Below are 18,816 nucleotides of genomic sequence, written 5' to 3'. Positions count from 1 at the left end.
TAAAATCGGAATAAATTTTGAAATGTCATTATCATAATTTGCATTGAATTGATTATTTTTCTGTTCTTTCATATTCCAAAAACATATATTTTTATTATGTTAAAATACTAACAAATTTCATTTATTAAATAATAAAACTCTTATTTAAAAAGGCAAAATTCTTTTAATGAAAATGAACTTTAATCATGTTTATAAATCTACATTTTATTAAGAAAATCAACATGATGTTTTTATACAATGTTAAATAACTAAAATAACTAGTTAATTTTTATTTTATATATACATATAATACAAATCAATGTTTCTCAACCTTTCAAATTTTAGTTTGAACTATTATTCAAAAAACAAAGAATCTGCCTTCAGATTTAAAAATTGTTATTTTTTTTAAAAGGGTGTTTATATGTTTACAAGCATTCAATTAAATGTACAGTACATATTATTTAAATTTTTGATCAAAATTTAATAGAAATATCTTTTGAAAGAATTTTATCTTTAGGATTATGAAATTTCACTCTTCTACCAATGATAGGTACAGTACATTACATTCTGAATTGAGAAACACTGTTATTATTAAATCACTACTACTTCAATAATTTATATAAAAATAAGGTTATGAAGATACATCAAAATGATAAATATAATGCAGAAAATTTGGTAAAAATTCTAACATTGAACACATTACAAATTATCAAGTAACTTTATTGTATAAGATGTTNTATTCATACACTTGTTCGATAAAAAATGAAAAAAGTTAATTAATTACAAGCATAACAGAGTGCACGGCAGTTTCCAAAATCTGGTTGATAATTTAATAAAGTCTCTACGAACAGCAGCTTTTGAGTTTATTTTCGAAATTGGTGCCCTTGAATATAAAAATCACGAAGATGCTGGGTAACCTATACTCCTAAAACCTACAAAGAAATTAATAAAAAAATAAATAAATAATTAAAATCGGAATAAATTTTGAAATGTCATTATCATAATTTGCATTGAATTGATTATTTTTCTGTTCTTTCATATTCCAAAAACATATATTTTTATTATGTTAAAATACTAACAAATTTCATTTATTAAATAATAAAACTCTTATTTAAAAAGGCAAAATTCTTTTAATGAAAATGAACTTTAATCATGTTTATAAATCTACATTTTATTAAGAAAATCAACATGATGTTTTTATACAATGTTAAATAACTAAAATAACTAGTTAATTTTTATTTTATATATACATATAATACAAATCAATGTTTCTCAACCTTTCAAATTTTAGTTTGAACTATTATTCAAAAAACAAAGAATCTGCCTTCAGATTTAAAAATTGTTATTTTTTTTAAAAGGGTGTTTATATGTTTACAAGCATTCAATTAAATGTACAGTACATATTATTTAAATTTTTGATCAAAATTTAATAGAAATATCTTTTGAAAGAATTTTATCTTTAGGATTATGAAATTTCACTCTTCTACCAATGATAGGTACAGTACATTACATTCTGAATTGAGAAACACTGTTATTATTAAATCACTACTACTTCAATAATTTATATAAAAATAAGGTTATGAAGATACATCAAAATGATAAATATAATGCAGAAAATTTGGTAAAAATTCTAACATTGAACACATTACAAATTATCAAGTAACTTTATTGTATAAGATGTTTTTAAAATAGTTATAAAATATTTTATTTTGTTACATTTAAAATTTAATACAAATTTTGAAAATTTGTAAGTTTTAATCATTAACTTACAATGAAGCACCCTTTCAAATAATAAAATAGGTAATATAAATATAACAATATATTACAAGTATTAATGATAAACTAAAACTTGTATAGACATTCCAAGTAATTGAGAAACTTCACTTATTTTTCTTGCTTCCATGGCTATTTTTTACAGTAATGTAATGATACTTTACTGTCTATTATATTATTATAAAAATTTATTTTTAATTATAATATAAACTTTATCAATATAGTTTTTATTTATAACTGCATTTAAGTTTTTAAAAGATAAACCAATGATATTTACAACAAACTGATGATGATGGATATTAAGCATAGAATCAGTAGAAATGATACTTGATATATTTATATATGCATACAAATAACAAAAATTTACAGTAAGGCCTTGTTTTGTTTCTTTTTTTTTATCAATATGAAAATTCACATTAATGAACATTTGAAAATCAATAGCAAGAATTCAAGAACATGCAAAAGACAAAAAATAAAAGATTAAATGCAATATGACCACAGCAAAATAATGTATATCAACAAAGTTACTAGTTTTTTCACAGAATATTGGCAACTATTTATGGAAGTCCTTTAATATTCTTAACAACATAACAAACATTTCACTAGCCTGGAAATAAGTGTCACAATCATGTATAAATTGTGGCCAGGTGCAATTTCTGACTTTGAGCCTGTTTCAGATGTAGCTTATGGCATGTTTGGGATGGCCAAAATGTTGACATTGATGTCAATGAGTTGCTAGAAAGATTTGGAAGAGCTGGCAAAACAACTTTCCAAAGAAAACAGTGAAGAGAAGAAAGTAGTTCAGGAAATGGTACCATTCAGGGATGCCACTACAAAGGCACCAGAAGCTTTAACAGAGATTCACAGGAAATTTGTACTCCTGACTGGAATAATGATTGTAACTGGGAACATAACTCTTCTATCCAAAGCACTGTAATAAATACTCTCATACCATATAACATGTTAAAGGAGAGAAGGAAGAAAATTCAACAAACATTCTTAACTGCAGTTTTTAGCCAGAAATACCTTGGAGCCTGTCCATCAAAATGATTCTCAACTCTCCTCAATAAGGCTTCTTCATTATGCCACTATTTTCAAATATGTTTTTAATTTATAACTTTTGTCTTATTTTATTTATAATTATTATTTATGTAAACTAATTTAACAAAGATTCAGAGTTATTTTATAAATTAAATTACTAGTAATTTTAGTTCTTCTGGTATAAACACCAGTACATAATCCATTTAAATATATTATAATTTTTCTTCATTTTATGAACATTGACCTGGGAACCTATATAACAGTGACCTGGTTCCCAGGTAACAGTTATATATATATATATTTATAACTATATTTTAAAAATATGTAATACATTTAAATTATTCAATACTTTGAAATTAAATAACAACAGATCAGAAGTTTTAAATACTCCTATTTTAAAGCATCTAATAACTGTAAAAACATAAATTAATACTATATTTCTGTAAAACTATAATTTAACTAATTATTTTAAAAACTTGTTTTATACATTTTTAATGCTAAAATTAGCATATATAAAAATAAATAAAAAACTGGGGAAAATTTTATAATCCATTAGGTTACTATTAATAAAACAGAAATATGAATATATTTATCTAGTATTTTTTTGTGTCAAAATGAAAATTTTTCACTTTTAATTCATAAACTAATAAAAAAAATACTTTTATATTATCATTCAGTAAAATTGCATAAATATTTACCATTTTATGAATACTAAGTTAATTAAATGTTATCAAATTACATATCTATTAAATATATGAAATAATTACTACTATAAAGGCTACAAAATAAAACTTTCAAATTCTTTAAGTTTGTAATAATAAATACTATCAAAAATTTTTTTTATCAAACTAAATTTAATAACAGAATTAATTTAAATTCTGCATAATAACTAATTACATTACTGTATTTATTTGTACATAATAACAACAATAATCTTATTTGTCATTCATCATCATCATCATAAAAAACAGTGAAATATAAAGCTTACAAATAATTTCATTTATTACAGAAAATATATATAATATATTAATAGTAATAAACTTATTATTTATAATCCTGAATGACATCCTAAATTTCAAAAAGTGTTTTAGTTTATCCATAATTAGTTCTGTAATACTAGTCAACAAATGTTATATTAAAAAGATGACATAAAAAGATTTAAACCAAACAATAACAATTTATAGAAATTGTTATTGTTTGGTTTAAATAATCATTGATAAAGTAAATTATAAAATTTACTTTTACAACCTTTACTTGTATAAGTAGTTTACAATAACTAATGTTATTGTAAACTATACAATAACTATATAGTAGTTTACAATAACTAATGTTATTGTAAACTACTTATATAAAATATCAAGTCTTTTTTAAATGTTCTAACAAAGCTTGAGTGAAACAAGCAAAAGCACTCGTTAAATATTTTAATTTTGTGTTATTGGTTAAGTAAAATTTAAGCTCAAATAAGTTTTGAAATATTATAAAACTAAAATCTGTAATTATTAAATTATTTGATTTTATAATCATGCAAATAATATAGATGAAATATATTATTGTAAAGCTTATGATATTTTTGTAAAAATTTAACTCTACCAAGTAACAAGCAGTCAATGTAAAATTTGACATATATGCAATTAGAATTAATTTAGATTTATAAACAACTTGAAGATTTTGTTAATTAATATCATCATGAATCGTTTAACACTTGTTATTTCAGATCTGAGATAATTAATTAATTATTAATAAAGATGTTATCTCTATAGTGATCCAACCATTTTTTAAAAATGTATTTCTGCCTTCTACAAATGAAATATTTTGGTCCATTTTTAGAATAGCAATTAGTATTGATTTCCTGTCACTTTAGTTTCATTAGCATACCTGATTAGATATGTCATGTTAAGTCAAAGCATTGTTACATTTCCATCTGTTTCTACATTGGATCCAAGTGAGCATTTGAGTCAAGAGTTGCTTTATGTTGCACAGTATTTAATATTTTTTTCCAGAAGTAAGTTTTGTAACTTTTTAAATTCTTGCTGAAGGACATAAATTTATTCATTTACAGTAGTAGCATTAATTCTGGACACTTTTAGTAATTGGCATTAATTCAAGACATTTTTTTTGTATTGTCAGAAAAATGCTTTTTTGATATTTAAATGGTCATTCTAATCTTATATTTATACATCTTAATTCAATATATAACAAGTTAAAACAATTTATAATTTTTTATACAAGAATTTCTGAATTAACCTTTTAATCAGTAGCAAGAGCAATATTGAATGTCATATGTTTATTTTAACAAATCACAGGATAACACATCTGACAGTTTTGTCATTTTTAGCAGATATTGTTTGAGATTTAAAATTTTGAGATTATATGAATATCATAAAACTGAATTTATGGCTCCTCACAAAACAAAACATGCTGATTGGTCTCTGGCAAAGAAAAGAAAGCTACTCACAAAGAAATAGCAATTAAATTGAGTGGTGGAGCTACAAAGTCATCTGTGAGAAGAATCTGCAAATACTTTGCTGAGATGGGATTGACAAAAACAGCTCCAAGAACAGACAGAAAACCAAAAATAGCTGAGCATGATGTGAGCAGAACCTGTTGTCTCTTCCTGCAAGACTGTCACAGATCATCAAAAGACATCTGGAACAGAACTGTTAGAAAAAAGTTGTGTGACAATGGTCTATGACCAAAGACACCAAGAATGAAGCCATACTCAACAAAAAAACAGAAGCAGAAACATACCAATTGGGCTCTGGCATACAAGGAGTGAACACAAGAAAACTGGGGCAAGATTATTTGGAGTGACAAGACAAAAATTTGTTTATTGCTGAGCCAGTGAAAACCTTTTGCCCAAGTGCACTACAGCAACCATTAAGCATCCTGTGAGTGTAATGGTGTGAGCTTGCATTGCCAGACGTGGTATTCAACATCTAAATGGCAAAATTAATGCAAAAAATACCAGGAAGCAGTGTTGAAAACTAAACTGCTGCCCACCATTGGTGATGCATCTTTCAGCAAGATGGAACACCATCTCATACAGCCAAAAAATGCCTAAAGTGGTTCAGGGACCAAAATATTACTGTCTTGCCTTGTCCAGGAAATAGTTCTGACCGAAATCCAATAAAAAATGTGTGTCCAGGCCAAAAGTGTTGGTATCAGGCTGCAATCCCAGTAAAAAAACAGAGTTGAGAGAAGCCCTCATCCAAACTTGGTTCAGGGTGATCATACAAGAAGATCTCAAGCGTCTGGTGGATTTAATGCCTCAAAGAATTGAGGCAGTGATAAAAGGGAGAGGATATCCAACAAAATATTAAAAATAAACTGTTTTACTTCATGGTATGTATTTTGAATGAAATCTCATGAATGAAGCATTCTTGTAATACTGTTGTTTTACTAAATACTAAAGTTTTCCAAATTTAGTGTCAAATTAAACAGAAAACATTGTAATATAGCATCCTTAGATTAGAATATTAAATAACATATGAAATTCATGAGTATAAGAAAATTGAAAAATCTACTAAAGTGTCCAGAATTAATGCCACTACTGTACATCTCAAATATACAAGTTTTGACTATATTATTCCATTTTCTTCAAAAGACATCTAAAATAAGAAATTTGTATATATAATGTGTTTTCATTTTAGTGAAATTGAGACTGAAATTAAAATTTTATCTAGGGCGATAAAAATGTTGAGGGAGAAATTACTGCTTTGATCAAGTACAAAGGACTAAGTATTCAGTAACTTGTTATATTTATAAAATGCAGTATCCCTTGTACAACATGGCATCTCTACAATATGGTTTCACTCTAATGCCGTTCGAGAATTTAAAAAATTGTCTGTACAAAATTTCACAACTTTTAAGTGCAAACTCTGTTATTCAATATATATATTTCAACCAGGTGTCATCATTGTTGCTTTCAGACTTTAGCCTTTAAGACTGTCACTGTGTTTTGTTTTTATAGATTAAATAAACTTTTCTAAATATAAAGATTAAACATTTTTTAGGTAAGTGTTGTTATGCTTTTTTTTAACTGTAGGCAAGTAATAATTTGTAAAAATAATAAAAATACAGTGGTATCTCTGTACTTGAACTGTTCCCAACTTGAACAATTCAGTATATGAACACAAATTCTGGAAAAAAAAATTGCTCCGTACTCGACTGAACAGACAACCCGCTAGAACAAATTTTTGACTAACAACATATTTTTATTTTGTCACCCATAAACTTTATGATAAAAGTAAAAAAAGTTGTTGTTGCTGATATTTCTGATCAAGATCAACAAAAAAGCTGAGATGACAATGATACCTTGTAAAAAAAAACACCTTTGTTTAACTAAAATTAATATTAACGTGTCATGTAGCACTTTTAATTGTGATTGTTAGTTAATTATTGATTAGAAATAAATTATTGATTGCTTTAATAAACATATTTCTCTTAGTAACAAAAATGAATAGTATACTTTTGTTAACTTTTGGAACCTAACTCTATGTTTTGCACTAGTCCTTTGTTTTGTATAGCATGGGTTCCCATAACATGGCACTTTTTCTGAATGTAACTACCATGTTACACAAGAGATACTGTAAACTATGTTCAATTGTGTATACAAAGATTATAGTTAAATTTTTTTTTGTTAAACTGTATATAATAGTTATTGTCTAAAACATGTATTGTTTACATATCTAAAACAATACATGGTAGAGTCAAAAATAAACCAAACTTTTACTCATAACAGTTCTTCAGACTAAAGTTGTAAGTATACAGTCTGTTTCAAATATCTATTGCAACAATATTCAAAAAGCATTGTATTCAAAACTTTAGAACTTGGTTTAATCATTTAAAAAAAATCGTTATTTTTGTATATTCAATTTTAATAATAATTCTGACATCAGTGCCTATTGACCCAACATGAGCAGTTATTTCAAATAGTAGCACAAGGAAATAAGTGTTTAATATTTTCAGGAAATATGTTTCAATTTTTTAGATTCTGTAATGAAGGCTTGCATTGAATAATGTTGCAAGTGTCAAATAGCCAAATTGAGTTTTTTATAATAAATTGTGGACTGCAAAATATATTTACTATTAAAAAAATCTGACTGGTTACTGTGAAAAATGATTCCAATTTATCAACTGCATGTGCATAGAAAATGGCAGATGAGCAGTCATTTCACTCTCACCTCTTTGGAGCTGAGAATGCAAAATTTAAAAAAGACATCATCAACCTTCAAATTAGAATCATAAGAAATCGAAAATGTAAAAGGAGTTAGAAAATGAATATTTGTCACACAGTCAACAAATTAAACCAGCTTTAAAGCTTCCAAGTGAGGCAAGTAGAAAAACATTGCATGCACCAAAAATAAACACAAAATATCTTGCAAGCACTTTCAACAAATTGAATAGACTATAGACTAGACAAACAACTATGGAATTTCTTCTTCAGGCAAAACAAAAACAAATTTTAAAATGTTGATATAAATTTTAACATTAACATTAATTTGACCATTTGAAGAAGCTTTATTAAGCTTGTCTTGATAACTTGGCACCATAATGATAAAGAGAAAATAAATGCTTTTTTAAGAATACCAAAAGTTCTGTTTATTGAGAAATATTTTTTCTTCAACTTTGAGAACAGCTTCAGTTCAAAAATTTGAAAAAGAAATGACAACAATTACACAAGAGCATCAGATAAAACAATTTTTGAATGATTGCAGATCTTAATCATTTACTATTTTTAGAACTCTCTTAAATAAAAAAAACTTACTTTTAAATGTATTAATTTAAAAAATCTTTTTAAAGTATATGAATCTTTAAAACAAATTTCTTATGAATTTACAAGTCTTGGAAAATGCTTTAAGAAATGTTTTACTAGCACTAAAAGACAAACAAGAGTGATGGCATGTGAGCAAAGGTATAAAGACATCAGACATAATTAAAGCTTGGATTTTAAGGTGTAGCACTTCTGAGAGTTTAGGGGAGAGATCAGAAACACTTCAGTTGCATTTATTTCATATTTATGTAATAAATAAGCTAAATTTGTTTGCACCTTTTTCATTTTTTTAATGATTTAGCAGCATTTTCCCTTTTCCTAGATTTTTTCTTATCTTCATTCATAACAGCTATTTTTTATTTTTATGGAAAAACAGTATAAATTTATTTATTAAATATAAAGTAATAATTTAGCACTTTAATATTTGTGATTTACAATAATGACATCAGAGTCGCAAACCTACAGGTTACATTTCTAACATTTTTTTCTGCTGTTTTGTAATGCTGAAAGTGCAAAGATTTAAACTGTATGAATTGGCAAATTCCTTCAAACTGAAGGTACTGAAACTGACAGAAGTATACTTCAATATAATGTATGTGATTTAGTTTTGTTAGTTGATGATAAGCATTTGTCATCTTGAGTGAAACAACATGTGGAGAAATTGAAATATAAATGTTATAAGCAGCTACACAGGTCATCTAAACAGTAAGATTTTATAGAAAATCCACTAAATGATGCCAATCAACCAGGAAATGAATTATAGCAAGATCTTGTAACAGCTTTTCTGCAATCAGGAATGCCACCATATAAAATAAACCACTCATTATTGAAGAATTTTCTGGAAAAAGATACAAAACAGACCAATGCCTGAAGAAAGTACATTACAAAAAAGTTATATAAAAAACCAATTTACAAGTCCATGAAAAACTCATTTGTATTGTTGCTGATAATTCTGTTTATTTCATTATAGACAAAGACATGGATAACAAAAAATGATTCATTTTAAACATACTTGTGGCTTGGGATAACAGGCAATCCAGTTACTCCAATGCTCATCAAAATGTACAAACTACTGTACCAAAAACAAATGCCTTGTCCATCATGCAAAGTTTCAATGATGTCTATTCAATGATCTGGCCAGATGGAATAAAGTATGATCTCGTGTGGAAAGTGGTAACAGAGCAAGCTTCATACATGACTTCAGTATGTTTAAACCTAAAAACGATGTACCCCAAACTTAAACATGTTACTTGCATCAAACATGCCCTACACCAAGTTTATAAATCCATTCATGCTGAATACAAGAAAGCCAATGACTTTATATCAGAGATGGAAAAAAAACCTTTTAAAATGTCCATCTCATCATTCTAGTTGTACAGGGAAATAACAAATTTAAAGCTTCCTCCTGAACCTATAATTACAGGATGGGGAACTTAGCAGTAGGTGCTTTCTGTTGTAAAACTTTACCAAAATAACTGATTTTATCAACTAGTTGAATTCATCTAGATCTGCGGCAGTTTTGAAAGTAAAGAAACTAATTCTTGATAAAGATTTAGATGATAAGTTGTTAGCTGTGCACAAATACAAATTTTTGTGTACTTCAATAACTCAATTGGTAGAACTAAATTTGTCAACACAGAAACAGTAGAAAATCTTCTGTGAAACTTGAGAAAAATTATAAGGGTTTGCAAAAGATGAATTAGAAGCAAGTATTACCAACTATCTGACACTGATGCATTTACCAGAAATGAATGATGCCCTGACTTTGAATTGAGTGAAAACAAAATATGAAACATTCACTTCAGTGGATGTAAAAAGATCACTTTCAGTTCACAAAAATTTCCTTCAACCTAATAGAGAAAGCCTTACATTTAGCAACACTGAACACATGCTTGTGGTGTACTACAACAATTTTGTATTCAATTGAAAAATAAACTGTGTACCTTAGTAAATTATTTTGGAATTTTCTGCAATTAGTACTGTTTAATTTTTATTAACTATAACTTTTTTTTTGTTAAATGAACATTTTTTGTCAATTTTCCAGATTTTTTTTTGCATCGTTTCCTTTCTTTTTTTTAGTTTTCTTACACCTTGAAATCAAGTCCTAGACATAATGCAGTGGAAATCATTTGGCACAAGTAAAAAAGAAAGTACATCAGACTGAAGGAGCTTAAATGAACTTTAAAGTTGTATTTACAAGCACAGAGAGATTCTGGGTATTTAAAACTGACCCTCTCAGGCATGAATTAAGTTAAGTTAAGTGAACATGTAAGAGACAGATGTAGAACTGTTCTATTAACCTGATGAAGCTTGTGTCTAACCATTCCTAACAATTTCCAGCCGACTTGGACTTCTTTATACAAAGTTGATTCCATTAAAACCATTTCAGATTGTGTATTTCTATAAACAGATTGTAATGTTTGACCATGCATTGTCTTAAATATTGGTAAGTGGAACCAACATAATAGAAATTATTGCTCTGATTTGGTTAATTAGACAATATAAATACCCAGTAAATCTTTTTCTTTCCGTTTTTCTTTGGACAATCTTAAAAGCTGCATGATCATACTAAGCTGTCTAATGCATAAAGTAATATTGTTAATTCTAGCAAATGGAAGAATGGAGTAGCCATAACTTTGCCTATTACTGTACATCTGTGGATATTGGTTTGTTCTATTGGCAAGTTTATTGATTCTATAACATATTGCTTTATGTGAATGACTTTGATGTTTAAATACCACATGATTTGACCAGAAAGAACTTATTGGATTTATCTCTGTAATTCACTTCTAAAAGAAATATTCTGAGCCATTTTTGAAACAAATGCTTGTAAGTGATGAGAGTTGTTCATTTATAACATTAGCCAAAAATGATCATGGGACAAGAAAACTAAACCACCATTAATCACTTCAAAATCTGTGTTTATCCAAAAAAGATCATGCTATGTGTCAGGACTGAAAGGAAATTGTGTAATGTGAGCTTCTACAAAACCAATCAATCAATTCTGATAAGTACTGTTCTCAACTGGACTGACTGAAGATTGCAATATAAAATAAATGTCCAGAAATGGCCAACAGAAAGGACATTATACAACCATAACAATGCCCCAGACCATCCGTTTCTTTGAAAATACAACAAAAATTATTGGAATATAGTTGAAATATTTCATCTCACCCATCATATTCATCAGCCTACCATGCACCATCAGTGTGCATTCCAGGCCATGCAAAATAACGTTTAAAATCTGGAGGCCTGCAAAAACAACGTAGAGCAGTTTTTGCTCAAAAAATGCAAAAGTTCTTTTAAGATGGAATTATGAAGCTGCCAAATAAATGGTGAGAGATCATTAAAAACAATAATAAATACATCATTGACTAGACATAAAATGTAATATTTTAAAATATTTACTTATCTTCTCTACAAAAAATTCACTATAAACTTTTCAAATAACCCAATATTTGAAATATCTTTATTAAAACAAAATCAAGAAGATAAATTAAAAACTTTTTGGAGCAACAATTTAAACTATAATTTTTGTATTTTGATCAACTAACACAAATATATATTCAACTTATTACCAATTTTCAAAGAACATAAATAATTTTACAATTAAAATTCTAAAACTTTTTCAGATATTAAACTAACTTCTGATCTGTCTATTATAAAATTTACTTTATACAATATCAAACAAAGATAGAAGTGATACTTGTGAATAAAATATAAATTTATATGTATTGTTGGACAATTATCTAGATCAGTGGTTCTCAACCGGGGGTACATGTACCCCTAGGGGTATGAGAGTAAATCGAAGGGGTACATCTAACTTTCATTATAAAATGGCGTATGTTAATCAATTTGCTGTAAATTATTAACACAAGAAACAACAAAAATTTGCTTTAAAATATCCCAGTGTGAACACCAATTTCCCTTTTAACAGTCTAAACAACTTGTTTGCCCATTTGATTTGCCTGTCTATTTGTGCCGTTAGTGCTGAGTGAACTCGTAGTCTAGTAAAATTACAGTTTAACCGAGCATTAATTTTAGAATAGAGAAAAATTATTTTTTCTATAATTATACTTTTCATCCCCTTTCCTATCTTGCTTTACTTTTTCCCTTCGCCTCTTCCCTTAATTACCTTTTCTCTACTCTTCTTCATACTCGCGCAATACCAATGAGTAGTCCCGAGTCTTCATCCTCTTTATGCTAAATACTCTATAATTATTGCTCGATAAGATTGGGGCTTTTCGTATTTTTACTGGACTACTAGTATTAGGAATAATGAGGCCTGGATCGTACCCCACCATGAAATACGTGTCACTGCATGCGCGCATTACTTGATATTTAGCAAATTTAGACGTTACATTTGTTACAAAAATTGAAAGATTCATGTATTGTTCTGCGCATTATAAATTCGCAGCCATTACTTTCAATGTCAGTACACAATTATAATCTCTATTTAACAACGTGGGAACCAAATTTTGAAAAAATTGCTGAAGATTTATTGCAACAAATATCCCATTAAATTTTGTTAGAAATTATTGTAGAATAATTTAAATTTTCTTTATTGTTAATTATAGTTATTTATTTTTAGGAAATGTAATTTATGCATGTATTGAAATGACTTCTGTGATTTTATATAATATACTTGTCAAATAATAATAAATAAATGTATGTACCTGATTAAATTTATTATTATTTACGTAAAATAAGTAATTCACTTTTAGTTATAGTTAGTTTTTTTATGGCGCTCAGTTGTAAGGGCTGTATACATCTAATGCAGTAATTATAAAATTTACATACCAAAATATAAGGGGTTCTTTAGAAACAACTAATGGGAAAATGGGGTACATCAACAAAAAAGGTTGAGAACCACTGATCTAGATAATTCAGATCGCTTGCTCACGCTTTATACAGTGGTACCTTGGTATACGTCCTGTTTGGACGAAACAAATTTTGCTTGGTATACAACTTAATTCAATTATATGCGCCATCTATGAACAAGTAGCACTATCGGTGTACTAGACCAGACTAGACGTTCGCGGTGCCACGGTTTTATTATTTTTATTAATCATGAATTGCAAAAAGGCAAATGAAAAGCAACAGAAAACTAAAAAAATGACTAGAATCACAATGGAACTGAAAAAAAAGATTGTTAAGAAATATGAAGGTGGCATGTGTGTTTGAGATTTAACTGTTGCATACCGTATTCCAAGAACGACGATATCGGCAATCATGAAAAATAAAGACATTATTAAATCTGCTAATGTTGTGAAAGGAGTTAAATCAATTTCTAAACAGAGATTATTCAAAGACATTAGATCATGTTGAGAAATTGTTTTGCTTTGGATAACTGAAAAACAGTGTGCTGGTGACATTGTATCAGAAGCAATTATTTGCAAGAAACCTAAAAAGATACATGATAATCTCATGAAAAATCAAGCAGGAACTAGCCAGGAAAGCGAGGTGTTTAGAGACAGCCATATTTTTTTACATGAGAACGGATTAATCATTTTTACATTACTTCTTATGGGAATGGTTGGTTTGGTATACGTCCTATCCAGTATAAGTCCAAACATCAGGAACAGATTAAGGTCTTATACCGAGGTTCCACTATATATCTAAAAGAACTAAAAATACAAATCAAACAGTAAAAAGTTTTTTACTAAAATGCAGGAGTATGGTTCTAAACATTTTACCAATCTATAGTAGTAGAAAGAATACATTCAGAAATTTAAATGTAAACATATAGTATGTTACCACTCAAATTTTGAAANAAGACCAAGATTTAAAAAAAAATCACAATTTTCTTTTATGTATCATCATTTATATAAATTATAAAATTATTAGTGTGAGAAAAAATTACACAAATTTTATTTTCACAATAATATGAAATGAAATAATACCTGAATTTGAGATCTGGTTTATCATGTGTTGTGTATCACAAAATATACAAATATTCACAAACTGTACAGTTTAATATCATTTCTAATTGTTTTGGTTTATAATTCTATAGTAGTAGAAAGAATACATTCAGAAATTTAAATGTAAACATATAGTATGTTACCACTCAAATTTTGAAATAAAAAAATTTTTAAATATTTTTTTAGTTCTTTGCATTTAGTTATAAATTTTTATAATCTGATTTTATCTTTTCAATATTTTCAAAGCCTAGAAAACTGTTTTGAAAACACTTCAATTCTGAAAAATTAACTCATATGTTCAAAAATAAATAATAAACATAAAAAAGTTTTGTTTCGTTAAGTTGTTATATATATCTAAAAATATCTATCTTGTGAATAATTACATCTTTGGAAATTATTTTGTGCATATAGATTACTTATACTCAATTGTGTAAGCAAGCAACATTTTGACTACAACAAAATCATTAGTTAAATTATATCCCATTTTGATCAGTAGTATATAAATAAAAACATGAATAAAAACTTCTGTATTCATATGTAGTAGAACCCACTTACTGTTCTCAAACATGACATTTCAGTCTCTTAATATATCATAATTAACATGTCCCAAAACATGCTAGTTAATAATAATTATAATTAAAACAATTTTAAAATGTATATCTTGAGTTTTGCTTTATTTATTTATTTTTTTTAATATCAGAATCAATAAAATCAAAATTTCCACTGTAATCATATTTACTGTAATTTTGTGCAAATAATCCACAGAAAATTGCTAGAACAAGAAAAACCTTCATATATATAATTTGCACCACTATATATTCTGCACCTACAGAGTAGCCATTCAAAGCAATCCTTTACCAGTATGCAATTTACAGGTACTACTTCAAATGCAGAAATAAAACAAAATTTTAGTAAGCAGTTAATTATAAAATAAGTGAAATAATTTTGTCTCAAATATTCAAAGTAAAATGAAATAAACTTTGTAGTGTTGAAAATACAAAATAGCTACCAAATAACAATATTTTTATTTGTATTTCTTTTCTTTCTGTTTTTATTATTATTAGATAAATAAATGTTAAAATAAAAGTAAAAAAATAATTTTAATATGTTACAAACTAATAATAAAGATGAAAGTCAATCACCAAAATATTTATTTGCTGTACAAAAATAAACTCTATTCAATGAAAAATGTGTTTCCTTAAATAGTAAAGATCTGATGCAGGGGTGTCCAATCTTTTTGTTTCTCTTGGGCCGCATTGGAAGAAGTCAGAGTTTTGGGCCACAAGTATATATAATATATCCTTGTGGCTGAATATACAAGTATAATTAAAGACTAACATGTATAGATTATAATAAATATTAAAACTTTATCACAAAAAATGATATTTTAAAAAATTATTTCTATAAACACTTTCATTTTTACATAGAAATAGATAAATTCATCTATTATAAAGGAGACAAACAAAAATTTATTTGAAAAACACAAATATTTGTTTTATTTGGATCTGTAATGAATAAAAAGCAACGAAGCACCATTTTAAAGTGCATTTTTAATATATTTTTAAATAATATGTAGCCAAAAAAGTAGCCTAAGCGCCAAATGATAATTTTTACGTCAAAAAAAAACTTAGCCACATTTGGCACAATGTAGCCAAATCTTGCAACGGTGGAAGAAATACTAAATAAAGCTGGAGTTGTGACTCAGTGGGTTATAGACCCAAATGCGGAGAAAGGAGAGAAAGGGCAAAAGATAAAGAAGTGAGAAAGGTTGGAAATTTAAGTGCCTATATTTTCATAACAGAAGATCTATTTAACCTTTCTCACTACTTTTTATCTTTTGTCTTTTCTCTCCTTTCCCCAAATTTGGGTCTATAACTTTTTGGGTCAAATTTTTTGAGTCACAACTCCAGCTTTATTTAGTAATCTTTCCTCATTCACACATCTCCAAGTATTTGAAATATTTCCTTTCCACTCAAAATAAAATATGAATAAAGGTTTACTACTTTGTGAAACTTTTTTTTGAGTTTATGCCGTTGAAATAAATAAATAATAAAAAATTAAAACATTTGTTGGTTTTGTTTACACATTTATTGGGCCGCATGCGGCCTGCGGGCAGGACACCCCTGATCTAATGGATTAAATTGGCAGGCCATCCAACAGGTGATGAAATTCTGTTTCCTTCATTCACATAATGTTTTCTAAAGAATTCTATGTGCTGTAATAGCCTTTAGGTTTAACATAATTTTGAACTTTCTTATAATTTGATATTACAAAATTTAAATAAAATAAAATAAATATAGAAATAAATATCAAATAAATAACTGAAGATTAATTTTATAAATATTATTGTTGTTTTTAACTAATTATTTAATAAAGTAAAATTTGTATACAATTTAAATATTGTTGTTATGATGTTTGTTTATTAAATATTAATTGATATAAAATGTATTTACTAATACACTGTAGAGTTTTAAAAATGAAGCAAAATTACAGAATGCAATGCTGTTGTTGCATAAATAATGCATAACATTGCAATTAAGCTAGATATATTTTTAAAGCATTTAATTATTTTTTTCAAAATTCACTTTATAGCAATGAAAAGAGAAGTGCATTTACAGCATTATAATTATTCCATCATGTATCTTAATCATCAACAACACTGACTAATACAGATGATTTTCAAACTAACCTCCAATTTATCTCTTTAAACTAACCAAAAACAGACTTATAGTGGTTAAAATATAAAACCAAAATTTGTTACAAATTAAGCTAATGAATAAATACAATCATTTATTTATTTATTTTTTTACTTAAATAAATCTAGATCTTTCATACTGCTTGAAAATTTTTATTTTTCAGATTATCTTGTGAGTTCTATTGTATGTAGTGCCATGTTTTCGTGTATATAACCTGTGGATTATCTGTGTACATAAAATTTAATTTGAAAAGGATGCAGGTTATGTGATGTGATTCATAAACCAATTTTTAACTGTAATTGCAAAGTTGCAACAATGAACAATGGCTGCTTTATAAGTGCAAGTTATATGGTGGGGTAAAGTATTATGTTTGTTCTAGCAATTTATTTTTGGTGGATCATACACAGAAAAATATGGAACAACAAATACTTATTTTAAAATAAAGTTGTACTTATTGTTATATTAAACTGTTACAGTATAATAGTCATTGTAAAAAAATAACATGATTAATTAACATTTCTTATAATGTAAATATAAATGAATTTTAAGAATTCTATCTAAATTCTTGTCAAAAAGGGAATTTTTGAGTATATTTTCAGTTGATTTTTTTTGAAAATAATTACAATTCAGCTTAAGAACAAATTACATAACAAAAATTTTCTAATTTGTTCATAAATTGAGGTGTAATTACTTGAAGAAAATCACAAAAAACAAATTATATTATTTAATTAAGCTTTAATTCATTTAAAGTAAATGATAATTTTTTCACAGATTATAAAATTGAATATTTTACATTCTAAAATCTCTATGAATGACCTTTTAAAATTTTTTTTATATAATTTAATATCAAATAATGAAAATCTGATTATGATACTAAAAAAAATACTTTAATCAAAAAAGACCAAGATTTAAAAAAAAATCACAATTTTCTTTTATGTATCATCATTTATATAAATTATAAAATTATTAGTGTGAGAAAAAATTACACAAATTTTATTTTCACAATAATATGAAATGAAATAATACCTGAATTTGAGATCTGGTTTATCATGTGTTGTGTATCACAAAATATACAAATATTCACAAACTGTACAGTTTAATATCATTTCTAATTGTTTTGGTTTATAATTAAAAATTCTAATTCTACATCAAAAACATACATGAAATATCTCATAGCTGCAAATTCTCTGGCAAACTGTTGTTAATTCAGTTCTGAAATTTAAAAAACAATTAATATAAATATTGTCTTTATCAAGTATAATATTAAATAGAACAATATATTTTCATATTTCAAAAAATAAAAATTTTTAATTTTCATTGTTAAAGAATAACAACTCTATCCTTATATAACTTTTGAAAAAACAGACATTTTCTATTAGTATTTTAAATAAATGTTTTTGAATCTTGCTATTTATCTTCATCTATAAACTCTAAAAAATTGGCTCCTCATAACTTTTAAACTTTATCAAATTGCATTATATATTTTATTTGTAAATATTCTAAAACTTTATTATTATTATTATTATTATAATCCCAATTATCTTAGGATAGATAAATATTATGCATTTAAAAATATTAAATTTACAATTTAATAAATCTCCTATAAATATCTGTTTTTTTTTTTTTTTTAAAG

The 18,816-nt window shown here is 26.4% G+C and overlaps 1 protein-coding gene across 2 annotated transcripts in view; it reads right to left on the bottom strand.

Moving 5' to 3' along the window:
* Positions 1-726: 726 nt before the first annotated feature.
* Positions 727-18,816, bottom strand: part of LOC111630785 — a 137,917-nt gene continuing 119,827 nt past the window's right edge. For both annotated transcript variants that reach the window (XM_023374938.1, XM_023374940.1), the window contains exon 4: positions 727-911. The gene's annotated coding sequence lies outside the window, so the exon portion shown is untranslated. The remainder of the gene's footprint in view (positions 912-18,816) is intronic.

This window comes from Centruroides sculpturatus, unplaced genomic scaffold (assembly GCF_000671375.1).
Source record: "Centruroides sculpturatus isolate CEXI.00-Female unplaced genomic scaffold, Cexi_2.0 scaffold657, whole genome shotgun sequence".
In the NCBI taxonomy this organism is placed as follows: Eukaryota; Metazoa; Arthropoda; class Arachnida; order Scorpiones; family Buthidae; genus Centruroides; species Centruroides sculpturatus.
Note: the sequence above shows the minus strand (reverse complement) of the source record. Positions and strands in the feature narration are given on the sequence as shown.